Here is a 17,831-nt window from a genome sequence, read left to right as displayed (position 1 = left end):
AACTTTCCTGCCCAAGACAGCTTCGAACTGCTATCCTCAGATCTGAGCATCCTGAGCAGCTAGGATTACAAGTATGAGCCACAGGCAACTGGCCAAATTGGTTTCTTGAAGTATATATTTTTATATATACTTCTATAGGAATTCCTAATAGAAATTATATACAGGGGCTGGGAAGATGGCTCAGTGGTACAGCGCTTGCCTTGCATGAATGAGGCCCTGGGTTCGATTCCTCAGCACCACATAAGCAAAAAGAAAAAAGCCGGAAGTGGCACTGTGGCTCAAGTGGTAGAGTGCTAGCCTTGGGCTGAAGAGCTGAGGGACAGCGCCCAGGCCCAGAGTTCAGGCCCCATTACTGAAAAAAAAAAAAAAAAAAAAGTGAAGAAGGAAGAAAGGTAGGAATGCAGGAAGGAAGGAAAGAAGAAGAAAAGAAAGGAGCCAGTTGAAGTGGTTCAGGCCTGTCATCCCCGCCAATATGGAAGCAGAAATGGGGAGGACGGTAGTTCCAGGACAACAGGACAAAAAGTTCTCTAGACTCCATCTCCATCAATAGTTGTACACACATGTGATCCTAGCTCTGCGAGACTTGTAAACAGGACTACCGATCAGGCTGTCCTCTGGTAAAAGGTTAAGGCCTTACCCCCAAAATAACTAAGGCAAAAAGGACTGGGGATGTGGCTCAAGTGGTAAAGCATAAGGCCCTGACTTCAATCGCCACTATTGCCAAAAATTAAAAAATAAAAAGAAGAGAAAACAAAGGAGACAATGACTTTTTTCCACAAACCAACTTGAAACCATTTAATCTTTCAAGGTTATAGAGGAGGAAGTTTAAAAATAAAAACAAGCTCCTTGCCTAGGTACAGTTAATGACCTGATAAAGTTGGGGTTTCAGACTGGGCAGTTTCAGATCTGTGCTCTTTAAAGTATTACAAAATTCACTGGCAAAGAAAGAGAAGCAATCTTTCATGATGACCCCAATAGTTTACCCTGAACCAGGAATGACAGAGAAGAATATAAATGTTTTCTTGATCTGTTAGAGTATTGCATGAACGAATGCTCCCTTTCAGTTTAAAACACTGAACATTGATTCCCAATAATACTTAGTAAGAAAGAGAATTATCTTTCATAAAGCTGGATGCCGGTAGCTCACGCTATAATCCTAGCTATTCAGAAGGATTAGGACTGTAGTTCAAAGCTAGCCTGAACACTGAGAGTCTTATCTCCTGTCAACCACCAAAAAGCTAGTAGAGTTGTGGTTCATGTGGTAGAGTACCAACCTTGAGCGAAAAAGCTAAGGGACAGTACCTAGGTCCTCAGTTCAAGCCCAAGTATTTATGCATGCATGCATGTGCATGCGTGCACACACACACACACATACACACACACACACACACACGCACACACACACGCACACACACACACAGAATATCTTTCCTATCTAGCAGAAATACTGTCATTAATGGTCAAACACTAGACGTGTTATAAAATTATAAGTATAGATTGAATTGTCTACTTATACTATATTATTAAACACAGTTTAAGGCATTTTGCCCCAAAATGAGAAATAATGGGTATATGTTGAAAAAACAAGTTTTTTGTTTTTTGTTTTTGGTCCAGTCGTGGGGCCTGAACTCTGGGCCTGGGTGCTGTCCCTCAGCTCTTCAGCTCAAGGCTAGTGCTCTACCACTTGAGCCATAGCGCCACTTCCGGCTTTTTTCTTTTTGCTTATGTGGTGCTGAGGAATCGAACCCAGGGCCTCAGGCATGCAAGGCAAGCACTCTACCACTGAGCCAGCTTCCCAGCCCTGAAAAAAACAAGTTTTATGTGCAGATGATTTACCTATAAAATTTAGAAGAGAATTGCAAATGATGAATATAAAAGTAATGAACATAAAATCATTAGCAGTAATTTTACTAGCTGTAAAGTTTCATAAAATACATCAGAAAAAAAATCTCATTTATAACAATAACACAAAATCAACCAGATATAACCATAGCAATTGTTGAATACCTAGGGCTGGGACTGTAGCTCAGTGTTGACCACTTGCCTACCATGTATAAGGCCCTTTCTATGCTCAGCACTGAGGAACAAAAGAAGCTCTCAAGTCAAGAAAACAAACTACAATAAATCCTATTCCTTACTACGTCTTGCCGAGGCCGGCTTCAAACTCAGATCCTCCAGTCTTCGCCTGTGTGCCACCATACCCAGTTAATTATGGTATATCTTTTGTTGTACCATTTTTAGAACAATTAAAGATTTGGGGATTATTATTTTTTTTTGTCAGTCATGGGGCCTGAACTCTGGGCCTGAGCACTGTCCCTCAGCTCTTCAGCTGTCGACTAGTGTTCTACTACTTAAGCCTCAGCCCTACTTCCGGCTTTTTCTGCTTATGTGGTGCTGAGGAATCCAACCGAGGGCTTCATGAATGCAAGGCAAGCACTCTACCACTGAGCCACCTTCCCAGCCCTTAGGTATTATTTAATGACATGGGAAAATACTAAGATGTTTTTGCTTAAAAAAAAAAAAAAAACAAGAAACAAAAACAGGTTACATAATTTCCAATGCCATCTGATGCTAATTTCATTTAATATGGGGCAGGCAATTCTTTTCCTCACAATTTTCAGAAATATCCCTGCCCCGAACATCTCAGTTTACCTGATACCAAACTTCAAATTTTTCTCACCATTGTCCTCTGTAGCTCTTTTCTTCCTTTTAATCACTCCCGCTCTCTTATTACTCCAGTTCATCTTATGGACAGTTTAATTCATTCCAAATGCTATATAATTCACCCATAAAAATGCCTAATTTGTTATCACTTTGTAACTTGGTTATTTTTCTGAGACAGGGTGTCCTCTAGTTCACTAAATAGCCCACACTATATCTATAGTTAGTGATTTCTTCACCTCAGCCCCCAAACACTGGGATTACTGTCCAGCTTCCTGATGTTTATAATCTAATTCTTGCCCTTTTCAAACTACCTTAGTTAATCTTTATCCACTTAAGTGTTTTCTATTATCCTAGATCTGTTCTTTGAGATCCTGCCATTAAAACCTCTTAAATAAGACTTGTTTTATTCCCCTCATCTCCAACCCAGAAGCATCTAGATGAAAAGGGACACAATTTCTTTTCTTTTTTTTGGGTCCAGTTGTGGGGCCTGCACTCTGGGCCTGGGCACTGTCCCTCAGCTCTTCAGCTCAAGGCTAGCACTCTACCTCTTAAGCCACAGCGCCACTTCTAGCTTTTTTCTTTTTTGCTTATGTGGTGCTGAGGAATTGAACCCAGGGCTTCATGCATGCAAGGCAAGCGCTCTACCACTGAGTCACCTTCCCAGCCTGGGACACAATTTCTTAAGCAAAGTAATGACACAGAGGAAGAATTATTTGTAGAACATCAACCAATTATAGGTGTGGGCTTTGTGTAGATTCTGATTTGAATGTACCAATGGTAAAAGGGCATTTTTTGATTTATCTAGGGAAATTTCCATATGGACTGGATGTTAAAGAATGCCAAAAAATCACTGATTTTATAAGATGTGAAGCCAGGTGCCAGTGGCTCATGCCTATAATCCTAGCTACTCAGGAGACTGATATCTGAGGATCACAGTTCAAAGCCAACCTGGGCAAGAACAACCAGGAGACTCTTATCTCCAATAAACCACTAGAAAACAGGACATGTTGCTGTGGCTCAAGCGGTAGAGCGCTCGCTCAACTTGAGCTGAAATAGCAATCTTAAGCAAAACAATCTGAATAGAATTTGAAGAAAGTAATTTCATTATGCTGTCATTTTTTTAGACTTCTCAACATTCTATGCAACCATACTAGATTTTTTTTTTTTTTTTTTTTTTTTTGTCATAGGGCTTGAACTCTGGACCTGAGTGCTGTCCCTGAGCTCTTCTATCACTTGCGCCACAGCACCACTTCTGGTTTTCTGGTGGTTAATTGGAGATAAGAGTCTACTGGGCTGGCTTTGAACTGTGATCTTCAGCTCTCAGTCTCCTGAGTAGCTAGAATTATAGATATGAGCCACCAGCACTTGGCCGTACTAGATTTGTTGTTGTTGTTGTTTCTTTTGATTGTGTCACTACATATTTATTGCCCATGAATTTGTACATTGCTAACAGATAAATTACCTGTTGTCAATAATCATTACATGAGAAGATGGAATCCCCCAAACATCACAGCTCTGCAAGTTCCTTCTTTTGAATCTCTCCTTGATTGTAATAATTTCCTGAGGACAACAAATATAGTCTTAGATTTCTTTTTTTTCTTTTGTCAGTCATGGGGCTTGAACTTTGGGCCTGGGCACTGTCCCTCAGCCCTTCAGCTCAAGGCTAGCGCTCTACCACTTGAGCCACAGCACCACTTCCAGCTTTTTTCTTTTTTGCTTATGTGGTGCTGAGGAATCGAACCCAGGGCCTCAGGCATGTAAGCCTAGAACTCTACCACTGAGCCACCTTCCCAGCCCTTCCTTCCTTAGCAGCTTTAATGGAATAGAGGGCAATGATCAGGAAGGATGGGACACCCTAGGCTGTATGAGGCTGTACGAGGTAAATTTTGGGGATGGATAAGAACTTCTCTAATTTGTCTTTTATAACTGTTTTTGTCAATGTTTCATAATCTCAAAAATTATAATGGAAATACATTCTCACAAATTTTCACCTGTAAGAGAATGTAACCAAAAATCAGAAAAATAGCTTCATGTAATTTTTTTTTTTTTTTTTTTTTTTTTTTTGGTCCATTGTGGGACTTGCACTCTGGGCCTAGGCACTGTCCCTGAGCTCTTCAGCTCAAGGCAAGTGCTCTACTTGAGCCACAGTGCCACTTCCGTTTTTCTAGTGGTTAACTGGAGATGGGTCTCATGGACTTTCCTGCCCCAGCTTGCTTTGAACCTTGATCCTCAGATCTCAGCCTCCTCAGTAGCTAGGATGACAGGCATGAGTCACCAGCGCCCGGCCTCATGTAAATTTCTTTGTATACAGCTATACTATATGTGCCAGGTACATAGGCTTATTAAGAACTAGGTACTTAAAGAAGTTTTCTAATAACTAATATTTTTCAGCAATAACTAGAAACCAGAATCATACAAAACAGAAATGTAAGTCATTCTGTAAACACTTGAGCTTAAACATGACAATTTTTTTTATTGGTTGTGGGGGCTGAACTGTGGGCCTGGGGGCTGTCCCTCAGCTCTTCAGCTGAAGGCTAGCACCCTAGCACTTAAGCCACAGCACCACTTCCAGCTTCTACTTATGTGGTGCTGAGGAATTGAACCCAGGGCTTCATGCGTGTGAGGCAAGCACCACTGAGCCAACCTCCCAGTCCAAACATGACAATTTTTTAAGTTTCCCACTTGGAAAATTTTATTAGAATAAGAAGTAGCATCATCATGTAGCATCAACATCACCTGCCTGCCTAGTAACAAAATTTGTTTAGAGAAATTACTTAAATTTCTGAGTTTCAGGAATATCAGCATTTTTTTAAAACAAAAAGAGAGAGTTTAGGTATGTGTTAAAGTCTATCCAAGATATTAGAAACTATGTAAAATACTTAGAAAAGCAAGAACACAACTAGTGGAGGATGTCAGGGACTAACAGGAAACAGTGAAGTGAACCACAGATTTGAGACAGCAAAATGTTACCTCCAATCTTTAGCTGGAAAGAGAAAGGCCAGAAACAGTGTTAATGAAACCCAGAGGCCTGTATTTCCAAGCTGCAGTCAGAAGAACTGGACACACTTATTTTAGAATATATCTATAGAGTTCAGATTAGCTTATATTGATAATCCTAGCTACTCAAGAGGCTGAGATCTGAGGATAGTGGTTCATAGACAGCCTGAGCAGGAATCTCATTTCTAAATAACCACTAAAAAGAACCAGGAGTGGTGCTATGGTTCACATAGTATAGCACTAGCCTTGAGCAAAAAAGCTCAGCATAGTGCTCTGGCCCGAGTTCAAGCCCCAGAACTTGCAAAAAATAAAACAAAATTAAAAAAAAATAAAAAGTATCATTGAAAAAACTAGAATTAAGAGCAGGAAAACAACTTAACTAGACAATCTCAAAAAGAATGTAACAGATGCTCCATAAGTACATAAAAATATGCTCATAAGTACTGGTCATTAAGAAAATGTAAATTAAAGCCACAGTACAATATTCCTCCATAGTCACTAGGATGACTATAGTTCTAAAAGAAGAAAATTACAGGCACTGATGAGGATGTAAAGTTGGTATCACAGTGCACTGCTGGGGGAAAGTAAAATGGTGCAGCTGCTGTAGAAAACAGTTTGGTGACGTTTAAAACACACACACACACACACACACACACACACACACACACACACACGCACACACACACACGCACGCACATGCGCCCCGGACAAAATTTTTTTTGTGCTGGCATGGAGCTTAAACTCAGACCTCAGGTTTCTTCTCTCCCTCCCCCTCCCCCTCATCCTTCTTCTTCTATCAGTCCTGGGTCTTGAACTCTAGGCCTGGGCGCTGTCCCTGAGCAATTCAGCTCAAGGTGAATCCAGGGTCTCATGCATGGAAGGCAATCACTCTACCACTGAGCCACCTTCCCAGCCCCATGAAACTCTTTATCTCCAATAAACTACTCAAAAAGGCTGGAAGTGCCAGTGTGGCTCAAGTGGTAGAGCACTTGCTTTGAGCAAAAGAGGCTTAAGGACAGTGCCAGGTCCAAAGTTCAAGCCCCAGGATCAGCAAAATAATTTTTTTGAGGGGCTGGGAAGGTGGCTTAGTGTTTGCTTTGCATGCATTAGGCCCTGGTTTGATTCCTCAGCACCACAATAGCAGAAAAAGCTGGAAGTGGCATTGTGGCTCAAATGGTAGGGCGCTAGCCTTGAGCTGAGGAGCTGAGGGGCAGTGCCCAGGCTGAGTTCAGCCCCCACGACTGACAAAAACTATTTTTTTAAATGCAAACTGGCCACTGGTGGCTCATATCTCATCGAGCTACTCAGGAGGCTGAGATCTGAGGATTGTGGTTCAAAGCCAGCTTGGGTAGGAAAGTCCATTTAAGCATTAATTAAGCACCAAAAACTTGGAAGTGGACCTGTGGTTCAAGTAGTAGAGTGCTAGACTTGAGCACGCACACACACACACACACACACACACACACACACACACACACACACACACACACACACACACACACACACACACAAATAAATGCAGGGACAGTGCCTAGGACTGGCACATGAAAACAAACAAAAACCAAAACAAAATAAAAACCAGTCATGAAAATTTCTGATATAGGCTACAATATTGATGAACTTTAAAATAAGTCACTGTAATATTTTAGTTATATGAGGAACTTATAGTAGTCAAAATCAAAGGTGTGAAGCAGAATGGTAATAGTCAGAGAGCCAGAGGAAGGAACTGGAGCTATTGCCTAATGAGGTATAAAGTTTCTGTTTGGAATGATGAAATGGAAGTCATGATTACACAATCTTATGAATGCCTTTACTGCTACCCAGCTGAATACTTTAAATGTTTCAAATGATTAATTTTGAATTCTGTATATTTTAACACAATTTAAAAATCATCCAAAAAGGAAACTAGATTTTTTTCATTGAATAAGAACCTTTCAATTACAAGTGATCAACATAAAACATAACTATCTTTAAAACATGAATTTTTTTTTTGTCATCATGTAGCTTGAACTCTGGGCCTGGGCACTGTCCCTCAGCATTTCAGCTCAGAGCTCAAGGCTGCCCAGCTCAGATGAAATAATTTTTTAAAAGACATTTAAGTTAAAAAAAAAAAATTAAGCTGGGCTCCAGTGGCTCATGCCTGTAATCCTAGCTACTCAGGAGGCTGATACATGAGGATCATAGTTCAAAGCCAGCTCAGGATAGAACATCTGTGACTCTTATATTCAATTATATTCAACCATCAAAAAACAAACAAACAAGCAACCCCCCTCGCTTTGAACACAAAAACTCAGGGACAGTGCCCAGGCCCTGAGTTCACACCGCAGGACTGGCACCAAAATTGAAAAACAATTGAGCACACATTTTTGTCAAAATCAAGAAACATTGCCATGTACTATTCTCAATCCATCTAGCCATACTTGGGAGTGGTATGCTGTTCATGATTCCCCCAAAGGTGTGCATCCCTACCAATTTTACTTATGGAAATGCTTTTTCTTAGTTGCATGAATCTGTGACTTCCAGATGGTCACAACAAGGCCAAACACATTGAGAAATGTCTATTTCTCAATATGGCAGGCATATTTATATAAAATGGAATGAGAACTGTGTATGAGTGACAACAGTGTCCAGGGGTGAAATTAAAACAAGTATTTTCAATACCAAGCTCTTCAGAACACATCATTTTGTTGATTACTCCCATCCTATATTCTGTCAGATTATTACTACTGGCTGGATTACTACTACAGCATTTTTTTTTTTTTACACTTGCTTCTCTTTTACTGTTTCACAGGCAATCCTTGTCCCTGTGGAATTTCTCTTTGGTCTTCATTTTTCAAACTGGCCTTGAACTCCTGGGCCCACATCCTCTTCCTGCTTCAACCTCCCCACTACAGGCCTGCATCATTTGTGCTTTGCTGACATTTTTTTTTTTTTTTGGAGGGGGGCAGTATTGGGGTTTTTGAACTCAGGACCTCATGTTTCCTAGGGGTGTGCTCTATCATTGAGCCACAGCCCTTTTGTGCCCTGGTTATTTTTGAGACAGTGTCCCACTGGACAGTGTGACCTGGATGGTGACTTACTTATTTTATTCTTCCCATCATATCTGGGATGACAGATGAGTATGCCCATGCCCAGTTTCTTCTGTTAAAATGGAGTTTCCACTGGGTGGCTCACATCTCATCTGTAATCCTAGCTACTCAGGAGACTGAGATCTGAGGATCACAACTTAAAGCCAGTCTTGTTTCCAATTAAACATTAAAAAGCGGGAAGTGGAGCTGTGACTCAAGTGGTAGAGTGCTAGCCTTGTGCCATAAGAAAGCTCAGGGACAGCAAGTCCCTGATTGGCACCAGGAAAAAAAAAAAAAAATTCTGTGAAAGTTGTATAGAGTAAGCTACACAAAACCAAAGGGGAAGAGCTCATGAGTAATTTTTTAAAGTTTATTACATTATGATTTGACATTATAGAACTCACTCATTGTATGTATACAGTTCAGTTTATTCAGTTATAAAGTTGTGTAATTATCATCATTAAGTATCATGGTTAACATTTTTCTCAGATTTTTTCCCCCTATATCCTATCACAAGACATTATTTGAAAGGCTCCTTCCCTGAATGTTGGATGGGGATGACCCCTAAAATCATCTACAGAATTACTTTCTAGTAGGCATCTGAGTAACTCCTCCAATGAGACACAAGCATTTTTCAAAGTAAAAGAAAGATCCTGTGCTTTTTTTTTTTTTTTGGGGGGGGGGTCGGGTCGTGGGGCCTGAACTCTGGGCCTGGACGCTGTCCCTCAGCTCTTCAGCTCAAGGCTAGCGCTCTACCACTTGAGCCACAGCGCCACTTCCGGCTTTTTTTTAATGTGGTGCTGAGGAATCGAACCCAGGGCCTCGAGCATGCAAGGCCCTCTGTGCTGTTCTTAGAAGTAAAATCTCAAAGGTCAAGCAGGCCCAGTACAGCAAGGTAGTTTGGTGTAAAGTACAACATAAGGAAGATGACTGCTCTTGACCCTTTGCAAATAAAGGTTCCCTAGTATCAACAAATAAGCTCCTTGGGGGGGAAACACAGGTACTGAATGGAACCAAAGGATCGATCAGCAGCTTACTTTCCGGCTCCTTAATCCTACTAAGGGGGGGGGAGGGAAGTGGGGTACTCATGCTGAGGACGCCCCCCCCCAAAGTACCTGGGAAGCAGATCGCTCACTTTTGTTCCTTCCTACAACAGAAATCCCTTCGGGAAGAGTAGACCGAGCTTGCTCAGTATCTCAAACCCTCTACAGCCCCAGCTTCCAGCGCCCCGTCTATGGCCTCCTACCTGCGGAGAAGCAGAGTAGGGACACCCGGTGCTTCTGGCGGGCCAAGCCTATCACTGTGGGAGCAAAGAACATAGCTTCATCGTCCGGGTGTGCGATCACCAGGAGGGCTCGGCTTTCGGCTGCTAAGAGGCCTGCCTGCTCCCGAGTCTTCCTTCCTTCTGCCGAGTCCCAAACCCAGAGCAAACCCCATGTCAGGACAGCGATCGCCACACACAAAACTCACACCACTTCCATACCGCGAAGTAGCGCGGCGCCTGCGCAGTAGCACGGAGCCTGCGCAGGGTAAGGGCGGCTGCCCTGGTTCCGGCAGTAAAACTTTACCCGCTGAACTTCCGTTCCGCCCTAAAGTGCGAGTGGTGAGACCGAAAGGCTTGTGGTTGAAATGGAAGCCTTCCAACACCGTGTTAGCTCCGTCTTCCACAGCGTCCAGCAAGTCTTCTTGCCGGCTTCGCTTTCAGAGCTGCTAATCTCTCTCCTAGGGGACATTTTTTAAAGGCGAACCCCTGATCTCCGGGAAAGAGTTCCCTCCGCTCTCCAACTCATTTCTAGCAACTTGACCTCTCGTTTTTTATCTTTTGTAGTTATAGATGGTTAGACAGCCCTTGATCCAGACCAAAGTTTTCCAGCCCACCACGTTTTTCTTTTGTTTTGGAATGCGGATGGTGACAGGAAGGCGGCCACCGTTTGATAAAGCGCAGCAGCCCCTCACGCGATCGTAGACGAAGGCGCGACCTCGGGGACCAGTCGGCCTCTGAGAGGACTCCGGGTAGGTGGTGGACGTGCGCCCGCGCCACGCGGGGCTGGGCCCGCGGCGCCGCAGGTGGGGGCGCCAGACTCCCCGCGGCTTCCCACGCCCGGGAGGAGGGCCGAGCGCGCGGCGTGGCCGCCTCGCGGCAGCGTCCCAGGCCAGCGGCACGATGGCAGCCGCGCTCGGCAGGGCCGGGGGCGGCACTGCCCGGTCCCCTTGGCGTCTGAGGGGAAGCGCCGCCGCCGCCCCGCTGAGGGGAAACTCGAAAGAAACTGGCACGGAGAGACCTAAGAAACTTGGCCGAGGTAGGAGCGGCGCGCGGCCAGGGGAGGGAGCCCACCTCCCAACCCTCCGGAAGGAGGAGGAGCCGGCGTCGGAGCCGCCTTCGCCGAGGCCGCCGGGCGCGGGGGGAGGGAAAGGAGGGGGTTGAGTCAAGATGGCGGCCAAGGTGGCGAAGCCGCAGCAATAGCGGCGACGGCGGCTGGAGTGAGCGCCCGGCTCGTCGCTCCGAGCGAGGGCCCAGCAGAGGGCCTCGCGCCGGGGCCGCGCCCTTTTCCTCAGGCCGTACGGAACGGGGACGCCGGCTCCCACGCCCCGCCAGCTCCGGGTGAGTAGGCCCTGGGGCCCACAGCCCCGGCCTCCAGGCCCCCGGTTCAGCCTTAGGGGCTTCGGAGGACTCTGCGCGCACCGGCCGCCCTCAGGCGTTTGCTTCTCGGCCGGACGGCGCCTCGTACGGCCACCTTGATTGGGACCAGTCGTAGCCGCCCCACTACCTCTTCATCCGCCCAGCGATGAGTTGGGCGCGCCGGGAGCCCGGGACGAGTGGGGAGGCTTCTGGAGTTTGGAGGTAGAATGGGGCTGCGGCTGCGGCCCGGCCGCCCCGTTCCGGGTGTGTGCGGCGAGGGTGGGTGCAGAGCCCGACCCGGGAGGACGCCTGGGCTGGGAGTCTCTGGGAGGGGTCGTGCCGGTGGCGGGCCTGGGCTCCCTCGGCGGTGGAGTTGGTGGCCGCCTTGGGAGTGTGGAGGAGGTTGGGGAGGGTGACAGCGTTGGACAAGTGTGTGAAGAACCAACTAGTTCACCTTTCTAAGCCCACTAAGCAGCAGGGTGTAATGGCGAAGGGTGGGTGGTGTTGGAGATGGCAAAGATAAGAACGCTGTCCCTTCCGCCGATTATTACTGGTGGTGTAATGTGCCAAGTGGGCCGTGAACCTCCTATTTTTGGGTGGGGGGGGGACTGGAATTTGAGAAGCTATAATTGATTGAGATGTCAACGGAGAGGATACCAAATTCTTTGAACGAACTGGGTCAGAAGCAGTCATGTATTAAAGGGTGGATGGGAATAAGTGAATTTAGAAAAAGTATTTTGTTCAGGAAATGTCAGAGTTGCATACCACAGTTGCTTCTTCAACAAGAGTTAACCTAGAAGAGTAGTACTATGGGTAATTCTAATCTTTGGGATTAGTGTATTCACCTGCCTCAGATTTCTTAATTACACCCTAATTATATGGAAATTTACATACCTCGTGTGCACCCTGGTGAGACTATGATTGGAGATTGAATAGAGCTGTGTGCAAACAAGAGGCCTGGGATTTTAAAGACCCACACATGTCCATTCATTTGTTCAGTATATCTTGATGCATACAGATGAATAATTCAGTTTGTGACATTACTGTATTTCTTCCTTTTTTTTTTTTTTTTGCCGGTTCTGGGGCTAGAACTCTGGGCCCTTGCACCATCCTTGAGCTTCTTTTGCTCAAGGCAAACGTTCTGCCACTTGAACCACAGCGCCATTTCCTACCTTTATTGGAGATAAGAGTCTTAGGGAGTTTCCTGCCCAGGTTGGCTTTGAACCATGGTCCTCAGATCTTACTTAGCCACTGGTATCTGGCTTGTATTTATTTTACTTTTTATTTTATTTTATTGTTGCTCGTGGGGCCTGAATTCTGGGTCTGGGCGCTCAAGGCTAGTCCTCTACCACTCTAGCCACAGGTCCACTTCCGGCTTTTTCTGCTTATGTGGTGCTGAGGAAGTGCACCCAGGGCCTCATTCATGGGAGGCAAGCACTGTACCACTGAGCCACCTTCCCAGCCCCTTGTATTTATTCTTAATAATGTTCTTGGAAATATTTTGGTGTCCTCTATCATAAATAGTTTGAATGAACCATTTTGTACTTTCTTAGGATTTGACAGATTTTGAAATAGATACTAGATGTAAAATTGCAGATTAAAGAGATTATTTTCTCATTCTGTTGAAACTTCTTGGAACTTTAGCAATTATAGTTCCCGGTTGTTTTGCCTTGCCTTAAGCACACCTGTTAATGAAAATCAAGGTGTGTGTCTTTGTATGTATATGTGTATGTATGTATAAAATATGCATACTGGGAAGTGATTGCTTGGCCATACTAACATACCCTTTCCTTTTGGAAGAGAGCTGCTGTATTTTGAACTACTCCCCAGAGAAAATATAATTTTGAGTTCTGATTATTCCTGTAATTAACTGTACCTATTTTGTGCTTTAATTCCCTCATCTAGGGAAAATGTCGTGCTTGTTTGCCCTCATAGAGTTGGCCTGTTTGTCTAAAATGAGCTAATAGGAATTGTTAAACAAATCTGAAGGGTTGTATTGCTGGGTGGTAGTGGTAACAGCTTTTTGGGATCCTGTAGTACTTTATCTGCAAATCTGTCATGATTCTTTACTTTCTACTTTACTTTCTACTTCTATCCTGGAGGGCAGGATAGGATCTTTTCTGGATCTGTGTTTAAGGCACCTGCCTTATGTGTGTATGTGTATATGTAAAGGATATTGACACCTTAAATTTTTGTGGAATGAGTAAACATAGTTAGAAAAATATTCACATTTATTGTTAACCTGTTATCTTCTGTGACATACCTAAATAGCTGTGATTTCCCATAATACACCTGTTATCTTCTGTGACATACCTAAATAGCTGTGATTTCCCATAGCTTCTAAAGAAGTATATAATTTTAACTGGATGCCTTTTGGACTTTAAAAACATAGTAAAACTTTAATAATAATTGGACTGTCTTCCTTGTTAAAAATGAAATACTTGTAATTAACTTAATTTCTTTGAATGTAACTGAGACAGTTTTCCCCAAGACTGAGTTTGGAAGTCTACAATTTTAAAATTGTTTCGTTTTATTATTTTTTTTTTTTTGTCGGTCGTGTGGCTTGAACTCTGGGCCTGAGCTCTGTCCCTGCGCTCTTTCAGCTCAAGGCTAGCGCTCTACCGCTTGAGCCACAGCACAACTTCCAGTTTTCTAGTGTTTTATTGGTGATGAAACTTTCACAGATTTTCTTGCCTGGGTTGGCTTTGAACCATGATCCTCAGATCTCAGCCTCCTGAGTAGCAAGGATTACAGGCATGGGCCACCACACCTGGTTATTTTTGTGTGTGTGTGTGTGTGTGTGTGTGTGTGTAATGATGTTTCTTACGTGTGTGTGTGAGAGAAACGATGAGTTTCTTACGTGTGTGTGTGTGTGTGTGTGTGTGTGTGTGTGTGTGTGTGTGTGTGTGTGTGTGTGTGTGTGTGTGTGTGTGTGTGTGTGTGTGTGTGTGTGTGTGTGTGTGTGTGAGAAACGATGAGTTTCTTACCATTGTTATCTGCTTCAGAAAGCTAAAAGGCCCTTGGATGGTTAGGGATCAGTATAGGTGTCAGTCTATTTGTTACTTTTGTGTGTTTTTGTTAGTTGGTTTTAATTATATTTTGTGGTCTTAGTTTTTATTCCAAAGTTTTACTGGTTCTTGGAAATGATGGGTCTCTCATATGTAAGTACTCTCATCTGTTCTTTTTTATTTAATCAATAAGTTGCCCAGGGTATCCTTTTCACATGTTCCCCATATCTCAGCTTACAAGTAGCTAGATCTATGGGCTGGTATACAGTACCTGCCATTGCCTATATGTTTATTTTACTCACTGGATTTTATTAGAATATGGTACAAAGCAAGTAGTAAAGAGTGATCTGAATTATGTTCAGAGGTTCATATATTTTTCCCTCATTCACTTGTTTATTCAATGTGCATTGAATTTTATATCATATTACTAAATGTGATGTTTAGGGCATATTATTAAATGCTTTAAAGGTTTAAAGGTTTAAATAATCCAGTCTTTACCTGATATTTTTGTTTGTTTTTTTTCAGGTTTGAAGGTACAAAAAGGTAATTTTGATGTTTAAGAAGGCATTTCTTGGTCTGGGAATGTGGCTTACTGGTAGAGTGCTTGCCTAGCAGGTATGAAGCCCTGGGTTCAATTCCTCAGTACCACATAAACAGAAAAAGCCAGAAGTGGGTTGTGGCTCAATTGGTAGAGTGCTAGCCTTGAGCAAAAGAAGCTCAGAGACAATGCCCAGGCCCTGAGTTCAAGCCCCAGAATTAGAAGAGGGGTGTGGGGGAAGCATTCTCGCCTGGTTCCAGTGGCTCATGCCTATAATCCTAGCTACTTAGGAGGCTGAGATCTGAGGATTGTGGTTTAAAGCCAGCCCAGGCAGAAAAGTCCCAGTGAGACTTTTTTTTTTGCAGGGGGGGGGGGTGGCGCCCAGTGGTGGGGCCTGAAGTCTAGGCCTGGGCACTGTCCCTCAGCTCTTCAGCTCAAGCCTAGCGCTCTACCACTTGAGTCACAGTGCCACTTCCGGGTTTTTTCTTTTTTGCTTATGTGGTGCTGAGGAATCGAACCCAGGGCCTCAGGTATGCAAGGCAAGCGCTCTACCACTGAGCCAACTTCCCAGCCCAGTGAGACTCCAATAAATGACTCAAAAAAGCCTCAAGTGGATCTGTGGCACATGTGGTAGAGGCTAGTCTTAAGCACAAAAGAGACTCAGGGACAGCACCCAGGCTCTGAGTTCAAACCCCAGAACTCGCAAAAAATAACAAAAACAAAACTTTTCTATGAGGGCTTCTTATGGGTTCTTAGGCATGTTGAAAAGCTTCTGTAACAGCAATAATTACGTGAGAGAGCATCTGTTTTTTATTTTGGTATTTCTGTGGTAGCTATTTTCCTTGAACATTTATTCTGCTATTTCATAATTTTTGCTGTCCCGGGAGCTTGTGTGGTCAGCATACTACTTGGATAATCTTCTTATACAAGCTGTTTCCTTCTCTCCTTTGCATTTGAAATCAGTCATCTTAACATCTTACTATTTAGTTTACTATTTAGTTTAAATTCCCCATGTGCTGCTTTATTTTTACTTAGCAGTGATCACAGAAACAAATTAATTTTGTTTATACAGAATGTTAATTTGTAAAATTCTATCTTGTTTTATACTTGAATAAACTGAAGGTTTGCCTAAGTTGTTGCTGTTGGGCAGTAGTAAAAATCAGGCTTTGATATCCAGCTTAGTGTTCCTTATCCATGAGATGATTCTGTGTGGTGATTGATAGAGTGAATGGAGAATAAGTGACTACTTTGATATCCAACTTAAGTATTGAATTTAAAATACCCCATAAGGGCTGGGAAGGTGGCTCAGTGGTAGAGCGCTTGCCTTGCATGCTCGAGGCCCTGGGTTCGATTCCTCAGCACCACATAAGCAAAAAGAAAAAAGCCGGAAGTGGCGCTGTGGCTCATAGTGGTAGAGCGCTAGCCTTGAGCTGAAGAGCTGAGGGACAGCGCCCAGGCCCAGAGTTCAGGCCCCACGACCGGACCCAAAAAAAAAAAAAAAAAAAAAAAAATACCCCATAAAATTAAGTTTCTGTAATGAAAATCTAGTTTGAAAAACTGATACTGATTTACATCAGTGACAGGCTGATCACTGGGAATTAGTTTGCTTTTTAGTCTACTTTGATGATTATCTTCTTATACAAAAATAACTGATGTTAACTCTACTAGTGACACTTCGTGGAATTTGAGAATTATAGTAATGAAAACTTATTTTATTTTTATTTTTTTATTATTATTTTTTGGGTCTGGTCATGGGGCCTGAACTCTGGGCCTGGGGGCGCTGTCCCTCAGCTCTTCAGCTCAAGGCTAGCCCTCTACCACTTGAGCCACAGCGCCACTTCCGGCTTTTTTCTTTTTGCTCATGTGGTGCTGAGGAATCGAACCCAGGGCCTCAGGCATGCAAGGCAAGCGCTCTACTACTGAGCCACCTTCCCAGCCCCACCCTCTGGAAATTCTTGATGCTTCACTTTTGCTATATAATTACACCATATTTAGGTGCATGTCCATTTAGTCTCCATAAGTTCTTGTAGGCATATGTGTATCTCAGTTCTTTTTAATTTCTTCCCTATTTTCCTGTTCTCAGAACACTGTCCTACACTCACAAATAGTAGATAACTTGTTGAGTGCATAAAAAAAGCTTAGCAGGTAGAGTTAATATGATTGTTGTAAATGTAGATTGCTTATATGTAGCAACTTAATATTGTATAGGTTTTGGAAATTCAAAAATAGAAAATTTAGCCATGTTCTGAAGAAAAACACATTTGTAAATAAATGAATTATTAAAGCATTTAAAATATTCCTTTCAGTTTGCTAGTTTTTTGTTTGTTTGGTTTTTTTATATTAGAAGGTATAAGCTGGGTGCTGGAGGCTCATGCCTGTAATCCTAGCTACTCAGAAGGCTGACATCAGAGGATCAAGGTTCAAAGCCAGCTCACTCAGGAAAGTCTCTTGAGACTTTTATCTCCAATTTACCACCAGAAAAATGGAAGTGGGACTGTGGCTCAAGTGGTAGATCACTAGCCTTGAACTCAAGAGCTCAGGGACAGTACCCAGGCCCAGAATTCAAGCCCCACGACCGACCAAAAAAAAAAAAAAAAAGATTAGAAAATATATGTGGGATTGGCTCATCCAAGAGAACATTTTTATTTTTTTATTTATTTTTTTTCAAGAGAACATTTTTAGTCACACACACACACACAATGATTTATAAATGCAGTGAATTTTGGAGGAATTTTAGTGCTAGGAAAATGTGTGAATTAGATCTTTTCAATAGATAGTTAAATTAGAAACAGTAAAATCCTTTAGATTAGTCAAGAGCAAAGGAAACGTAGAGATTACCTTTTTTTAATTAATGAGGTAAATTTAACATAAGAACAGCCAATGAAAGTTATAAAGCAGGTGGCATTTAGCATTTCTACCACATTGTACAAGTACCT

The 17,831-nt window shown here is 43.1% G+C and overlaps 1 protein-coding gene across 14 annotated transcripts in view; it reads left to right on the top strand.

The window, feature by feature from the left end:
* The first annotated feature begins 10,658 nt into the window (after positions 1–10,658).
* Positions 10,659–17,831, top strand: part of Ncor1 (nuclear receptor corepressor 1) — a 171,303-nt gene continuing 164,130 nt past the window's right edge. For 7 of the 14 annotated variants that reach the window (XM_070027634.1, XM_070027639.1, XM_070027640.1 and 4 more), the window contains exon 1: positions 11,136–11,331. The gene's annotated coding sequence lies outside the window, so the exon portion shown is untranslated. Of the gene's footprint in view, positions 10,743–10,954; positions 11,030–11,135; positions 11,332–17,831 lie in introns of those variants that run through there. The other 7 variants (XM_070027642.1, XM_070027644.1, XM_070027641.1 and 4 more) reach the window with 4 other exon arrangements.

Source organism: Dipodomys merriami, unplaced genomic scaffold (genome assembly GCF_024711535.1).
Source record: "Dipodomys merriami isolate MVZ:Mamm:240054 unplaced genomic scaffold, mDipMer1.0.p SCAF_19, whole genome shotgun sequence".
NCBI classification, from domain to species: domain Eukaryota; kingdom Metazoa; phylum Chordata; class Mammalia; order Rodentia; family Heteromyidae; genus Dipodomys; species Dipodomys merriami.
This window is presented reverse-complemented; position numbering and strand designations above follow the sequence as displayed.